General features: G+C 36.4%; 1 pseudogene; it reads right to left on the reverse strand.

The window, feature by feature from the left end:
- Window positions 1-5,150: 5,150 nt before the first annotated feature.
- On the reverse strand, window positions 5,151-5,749 carry LOC105288775 (annotated as a pseudogene).
- Window positions 5,750-7,800: the final 2,051 nt, after the last annotated feature.

Raw genomic sequence — 7,800 nt, forward strand, 5'->3', positions numbered from 1 at the left:
TAAGAAAATCATAAGGAAGAGAAAATACATTTATGGTATTTATTGAAAAAAATTCATATATAGGTAGATCATGCAGTTCTACCTATGTTATTCAAGGGTCAACTTTATGCAGAGGCTACATCCATTTGTTTATTCATTTAGTCATTTAACAAATAAATGTGAAATACCTATTATATGAATCACTGGATTGGGCTCTGAGACTACGGTGACATAGGACAAGTCCATGTATTCCCGTTGCTCACAGGAAAGCTGGAATAAATATGAGGCTGGATGATAACTTATAAACTCAGCTAAGCTCAACTTGATGAGTCAGAGAAAGCCTCTGACTCATGCAAGTGACTATGCAAGTGACTCAAAACATGAAGGACAGGAGCAGTTGGCCAGGTAAAAAGTGGGGAAGGCCCTGGAGAGGGAAGCACTAGGGTGTGTGAAGGCCAGTGGGTGAGAGTATGGGTGACTCTAGGAACTAGGAGAAGTTCAGTCTCACTGAACTGTTGGCTGAAGTGTGGAGAAGAGAGCAACCAGGTCACGTAAAGTCTAAAGAGCCAAGAATCTGAGTATATTCTTTAGGGCAATCAGAATCTTATAAGCAAGAGAGTAATCGAATTTTGTTTTAGATAAATTACTTTGGTTGTAGTTGAGAGGAGTACTCCCCAAATTCTTCCATCATTACTCACTATTACTCCAAAAAGATTTTTAGAGAACTCATCTCAAATATATGAAAATGTGTTTATTTACAAATACTATACGGGTTTGCTGTATTAATATATTGTTTATTCTAAAAACATACACAAAATTAAAAATTTAAAAGAATGACCTAATTTCAAAATGCACTTTAAAAATTACAAAGAATATCTTATTTTTTAAACACACCAATTATTCTGCTTTCAAATCGTCAATGTTTGTTTTCAAGTAGTGGGTGTTTAGTTTTGATATGTCTTTCTGATCATCACTGCATCATTTTCATCAGATATCATCATCTCAGTGAGGACTTCCCTAATGATCTTATTTAAAATTAGAAACCCTTCCCTAACATTTCCCATCTCTCTCCCCGCTTCATTTATTCTCCTGTTACCTTTGAACACTCCATATAATTTACTTGTTTAGTTTATTAAACACCTTACCCCTCTCCCTACTAGTGCAGGGACTTGTCTTTTTTTGCTCACTGTCATTTCTGATGCCCAGAATACTGCTTGGCCCACCATAGGTGCTCAAGAAATATTTGTTGTATGAGTAGAGTAAAGATCATTATTCATTGTTCTGAATGTAAATCTATATATCAAATAGTCTTTCTGATCATTTTAAATTTTTTGGCCTGAATTTTTGTTAGACCAATGTAGGCCATCCTATTTTTGACTTGGAGTATGAATGAGGAAGCCCTTGATTAGAAATAAGAGAATTTGCTTGTGCTTGCATTACCACAGTTTTCTACAGGAATTTTTTAAAGCTCTATGGCCATCTGGTGAGGAAGGATTTGAGCAGCCACGAGCAGGTAGTGATAGGGTTTATATGTGTATATACAAAACAATAGACCATTGCAGCAGTCCAGGCAAGGTGAGGGTTAGTTTGGTTCGAACACAATAACGTGATCTGGAATTCTGTCTACTGGGTTGATGTAGACGATCATGTGCTTGGGAGGGCTGGGAGCAAAGGAATGCAGGAGGGCCCTTTCTCGCCCTTATGACATTACCACTTTGCTAGTATACCACTTGTACTCTATGTGACACGTGTCTGAGTGAGATTGTCAGTGTCAAACCGTATATTGAGTTTTAATAAAGAATTAATATCCTTCTTATTTTTAGATAAAAAATAAATATAAGTAGAATTTCTAGTGTATTCTCTCACCTCAGTGGCTCACTCTGAACACTTTGAAGACATCTAGGGGAGGAGTGAAAGAATCCCGTAGGTCCTGGCTAAGGGCAGGAGAGCGGTTAGGAAGGTAATCCTGGATTTCCTCTTTCACCTGAGGAAGTCCAAGTGGGCAGGTTTTCAACTTTGAAGCGTTCAACCCTTACCGGGAAACATATTTTCTGCTATGCTTATTTTTTTTTAAAGTGTCCAAACCGAGGTCATCCCCCACCACACACACACACACACACACACACACACACATTACACCACTACGTTGCTAATGTGTAAACCACCAACCCACTTAGATATGATAGTGAACATTTTCAGGATTTTCTGTTGTTAACTGTCTCTGCTTAACCGAAAACGTACCCAAATAATAGACCGATGCTATAATTAATGCTTTAGTTATGTATACAGGGATTTGCCGATAGTGAGGATTACTTAAAGTTTCAACGTGTTTTCAATAGTTCCCATTCCTAAATTCGTGGTCTGTGATATGATATGGGAGGTAGGAGTCTCGCTTGGCACAACATTTCTCTGGTTCCTTTCAAAATATTAAGTGAAGGAGAATCCGAGTCTGTCTCAATAAAAATTGGACCGGTGTCTTGATTCACTTCAACCACCTGAAGCATAGTCAATATTCTGAAATGGTTGAGCGGAACCCGTCCCACTTTTTAGATTGCTTGTATTACCTTTTTATTTTTAAACCACAATTTTTTGTTGTTGTTGGGAAGCAGATCCTCTACCATTCTTTCTTGGTAAACAGCAGTCTGTTGACTCTGTCTAATTTCAGTTGTCGTGGACCATGCTCAACAGAAAGAACAGCACTTGAAAGGAATATTTTTAAATTATGACTTGGAGGTACAGTTTACTTAAGCAGGAATTGGGCAATTTATGTAGTTTACTTCATATATGGGTTGCATATGAAAGCCACAATTTACTGGTCTCACATTTATTGAAATGATGTTCTTGTGTCCCTTATGGATTGATGCCAGGGCCACGAACAGCCTTGCTGTTGGTCCCTTAATCCAGCTCCACACAGAGGGATAGTTTTAATGACTCGTTAAAGTCTCTTGTCGCCCTGAGACTCAATTACTCAAATTCAGGGACCATAATCTAATTGAATCATTTTAATAAGAGATCAAGATTTTCATCTAAATTTTAATTTAATCCACTCCAATGAATTATACTGAGGTTATTACAGCATCTTTCCAACTTCAGCAATAAAGGCATCTCCGTATTCACAAGGCAGTACAAAATCCTTATACGTGGCTGGATTCTTTCAAAGTAGAAGGCATTCACTTGTTCAGTCTTTTCTCTCTGAGCATGTTTGTATGCTATGTTGGCCCAGTTTGTGTGTAAATGGTGTATATTTGTGCATGAAATTGGGCCAGTATATTGAGCTGTGCATGAAAGGAATATGAGGTGATGTCTCAAGTATGTGATGACCGATCTGGACAGCACAGAGCTGAAGCATTCATTTTGCCATCTTGGCCATCAATACTGACCACCTTGGCTGTATGCAAAAGTCTGAGGTCTGTGTTATTCATGAGGTTGGCCAAATGAAGAACCAATGCCTCAGGATTCCATTTCTGTCATTCAGGTAGGCACAATTTTGGTCAACATTTGACATAAACTTTGTTCCGAAAAGCTTGGATCTAATATTATAAATTACAGATTCAAAGGGCAAGGGAGATGTAATAAAAATAAACAAAAATGTATATGCCTAATTTTCAAAGTAAATTATACATAAGATTATATTCACATATGGTTTTGTGATTTCTATCATCTTCCTCTTCTATCAGAGCTACTACTAGAATTTGGACTTAAATTTGAAAAAGAAAAAAACCATTAATCAGATACTAATTAGCATGTATCATTAAATGTTATAGAATGAGCCAGGAAGCCCACCTCCTTATAAATGGCTCATTTCATTTCTCCTATACTGTCAGATATTTGGCCATTTCTCTCTGATTCAGTTCTTTGCTGTGCAGACTGCAAAATATAATAACTTCTAAGCAGTGTGTAAAACAAAGTGCTCAATTCACTTTATTAAAATATCCAATAATAATTGATTTAAAGGCAATAAAATGTGTTCATTAGAGGGTTTATATTCAAGAAATATTGAAAGTATACCTAAAACTGTCACTTTTATTGTGAATGAACAGGATAATATAATTTGAAAAGAGTGTGATCATACTAAAGATTTGTCCTGCAGCATTATCTGATAGCTCGTAAAGCGCTGAAATTTAATATGATGCTTTCAGTCAGTTTAATTGAAATTTAATTGCCACTTTGGGCAGAAGGTTTAGATCTGATCAATAAAATATTAAAGATTTTGTGCTTTCGCTTGGAACAGCTCCGTTAGCTATGCATCAAGAGGACCCTACGTTTTCGGAGATATTTGTTTGTTATAGTCACACAATGCTCAATATCACTTTCTAATCTGAAAATTTTAATGTGCTGTGCAGACAAATAGTGGAAATAATAAAGCAATAGTTGACCCATTTAATTACGACACGATGAAAGAAATAACGGTCACCTTCAGATTCATGAGAAAGGCATTAATGTAAAAGAGCAATAAATATTTTGAAATGTCAAACCTCAGAAAGACAGAGTCCAACTTGAGCTGGGTTGTAAATCAAACTGAGGAAAGGACCTTGAAAAAAAGATGGTTCTTTGGTATTTTAGAAATAATTACTAATACAAAAAGGGTAATGATGAAACTATAAATTACATTAAAAAGGGCCATTAAAGAAGGATTAGTTTATAAAGCTGAGAGATGGTTCTTAAAATTGTCCTGCCTGGTTATTTCTACTTTTCATTTTATTCAGCACCCCCCACTCAATTATCTGATTATTAATAAACTAATTGATCACTACTTCGCAGTTCAAATACTAATGTTAACTTTCTCCTTTTCAAGGACCCCATGGGACTTCCATATTACCTATATTTTAGAAAGAAAAAGAGTTGGAGATTTCTTAAGCTATATGAACAGTAAACTGTAGAATAGCTTCAAGCTAAATAACAACCCTATTAACATATTTTAAAATTATAATTTATTTCAGATTACTATATTCCAAAATATCTCTGATATTTGTGTGGTTATAGTTTTTTCCTAATGATCCCTGGTAAGCCCTTTTTACTCAAGGAACTTTTCAAAAGCTCTATATCAAGCACATAAACTACTTACCAGATTCTTTACTCACCAGATTCCCATGTGAGTCTAAGTTCAATAATATGGAATATTGGAGTTGTTGTTGTTGTTGGTTTTTTTTTTTTTTAACTTTTATTAGCATTTATTTGATGCTATATTTACTCCCGGGCCATATGTTTTGTTTCTTCAGTTTCTTCTGGGATATCTTTTTCTTCTGTGCAACTTCCTCTTCTGGTTTAGAAACAATCTGCTCTTTTTCAGTGAGGTTCATCTCAATGTGACAAGGAGAGCTGATGTAGGGGTTAATCTGCCCACCGGCTCTGTAAGTTCTATGCTGCATCTTGGGAGCTTTGTTCACCTGGATGTGCTCAATGACCAGAGAATCTACATCTAAACCCTTAAGTTCAGCGTTACTCTCTGCATTTTTAAGCATGTGCAGCAAGAATTCAGCACTATTTTTAGGCCACTGACTCTGTGTCCAGCCCCACTGCTTGGCCTGGGCACACCTACCAACTCCACCATTGTAATGACGGAATGGGACGCATTGCTTCTGTAAAGTGACATCCTTCAGATACTTGGTGGCTTTTTGGATATGCATACCCTTGATGGCCTGGGCAGTTTCATGAGTGTTCTTGAAACGAACACGAAGATTTGAACTTCTTGATTTGCATGATTTTGTGGGGTTTTCTGGGTCTAGTGAATAGAGAACCATTTTTGGAGGTCACCTCAGGCTGCTTACGAGAATAGCTATAGTATATTGTTTTATTTAGCTCAGCATATTTCTAAAGTCTACGTGTATTTTCTATTTACAACCATATTCAAAAAAGACTATCTGCAATGACCATAACCATTCTTTTTTTTTCTTCTAACAATCTCTGTCCCAGATTTCTCTTAATCATCGGTTATCACCATAGTTTTTAATCTTATACTCTTATTGAAATAGATCATTTATTTTCTTCTGAAGTAGACACAATTTTTTTTCTCAGTGACCAGTAAAAATTATTTAGACATCTAGATGCTTGGCACTATTCTAGGGCCTGGAAACATACTAATGTCTGGGAGAAACATTCCTGGAACTTATGTTCTAGTGGGAGAGAAAGACAATAAACATAGACGAGTGAAGAAAATAATTTCAAATTGTGACAAGTACAATGAGGAAGGCAGCCTTGTAAGGATTTACTAGAAAGCATTCCAGGCAAAAGAAAGAGAAAATGTAAGGGCATAGAGATAGGCAGGAGCCCATTTTCAGGGTTTATAAAGAATACCAATATGGCACTCATGCAGAAACCAAGGGGAAGATTGGGAGGAAATGACATCTGAGAGGCAGGCAAGGACTAGATCATATAGATCATATAAAGTCCTGTAGGCCATAGTGATAAGTTTTGATTTCATTTAGGTATAATGGGAAGGCACAGGAAGGATTTGAGCAGCCACGAGCAGGTAGTGATAGGGTTTATATGTGTATATACAAAACAATAGACCACTGCAGCAGTCCAGGCAAGGTAGTTTGAACCAATCGTTACTATAGATGTGTTGAGAATTGGTCATATTTGAGATGTATTTTAAAAGATAGGACAAAAGGATTTACTGATGGATTGGGTATAAGTGTGGTGAGGGTAAAAAAAGAATTCAAGTTTTGAGCCTGATCCACCGAGTAGGTGGCTATGCCATTTACTGAAATGAAAAAGGCCCTGAAAAGTTGGAAGTATATTTCTGGGGAAAAACCAGCAGTTCTATTTGGCCTCTGTTAAGTTTGAGATGCCTGTTAGAGAGCTACATGAGATGTCAAGTAGGCAGTTGGAGATAGGTGTTTAGAGCTCAAGAAGAGGTCTTGATATGGGATATAAATTAAGTTTTATTAGCATATAGATGGCCTTTGAAACTGGATGGGGTCATGTGAGAGACTGTAGTTAGAGAAGAGAGAACCAAGAATAGAACTTAGATACTCTATCAGGACAGTGGAAGCCAGCAAAGCAGATTGAGAAGGAGTGATCAGTAAAGGTGGGGAAAATTATGCAAGTGTGGTATTCTTAAATCCTAAACAAAGCAATATTTAAAGTAGGTCATTGTCTACCATTGAAGATCTGATTCCTTCAGAGGAGTGATAGTAAAGATTTAGTGCCTTGAGGAGAGATTGAGAGGTTAAGAATTACAGACAGTGAATATAGACAACTTTTAAAAATTAGGTTTGCTGCAATGGGGAGCAGAGAAATGGGCTAGGGGCTGGAGAAATAAATGGATTCAAGAAGGATAGTTTTTTTTATTTTTTTAAAAAGAGAACTTGTATTAAGGTATATTTGTATGTCTATGGAAATGATTGATTAGAGAGGGAAAAAGTTACAATGCAGTAGAGAAAAGTAACAGATACAGAGTAAAACTGAAAATGAAAGGAGCTTGGATTCAGAGCACAAGTAGAATAGTTGGTCTTAGATAAGAGTGGAGACAGCGGGAAAGCTAGAATATATGCTTACAGATGCAGATTGGTTACTGGAATTGTTCATGGAAATATGCAGTACTTCCAATTGCATTTATCTTTCCAGGAGATATGTAGCGAAAGCATCATCTAAGAGTGAGGAATAAGGGTAATATTAGTTGAAGATTTGAGTAGAGTGAAGGCATGAAACATATTTCGAAGAGGAGAAAATTGAATTTAATAGGCAAACAAACTAGTATCACCATGTATTTTTGAGTGCTAAATTGAAACTTGTGATCATAAATTTGAAGGGAGTCCAGTAAGTATGAATACATGATTTTCTCCAGTAATGCTAAACTGTTTGTTTGCAGACACTGAA

Source organism: Pteropus vampyrus, unplaced genomic scaffold (assembly GCF_000151845.1).
Source record: "Pteropus vampyrus isolate Shadow unplaced genomic scaffold, Pvam_2.0 Scaffold19, whole genome shotgun sequence".
In the NCBI taxonomy this organism is placed as follows: Eukaryota; Metazoa; Chordata; class Mammalia; order Chiroptera; family Pteropodidae; genus Pteropus; species Pteropus vampyrus.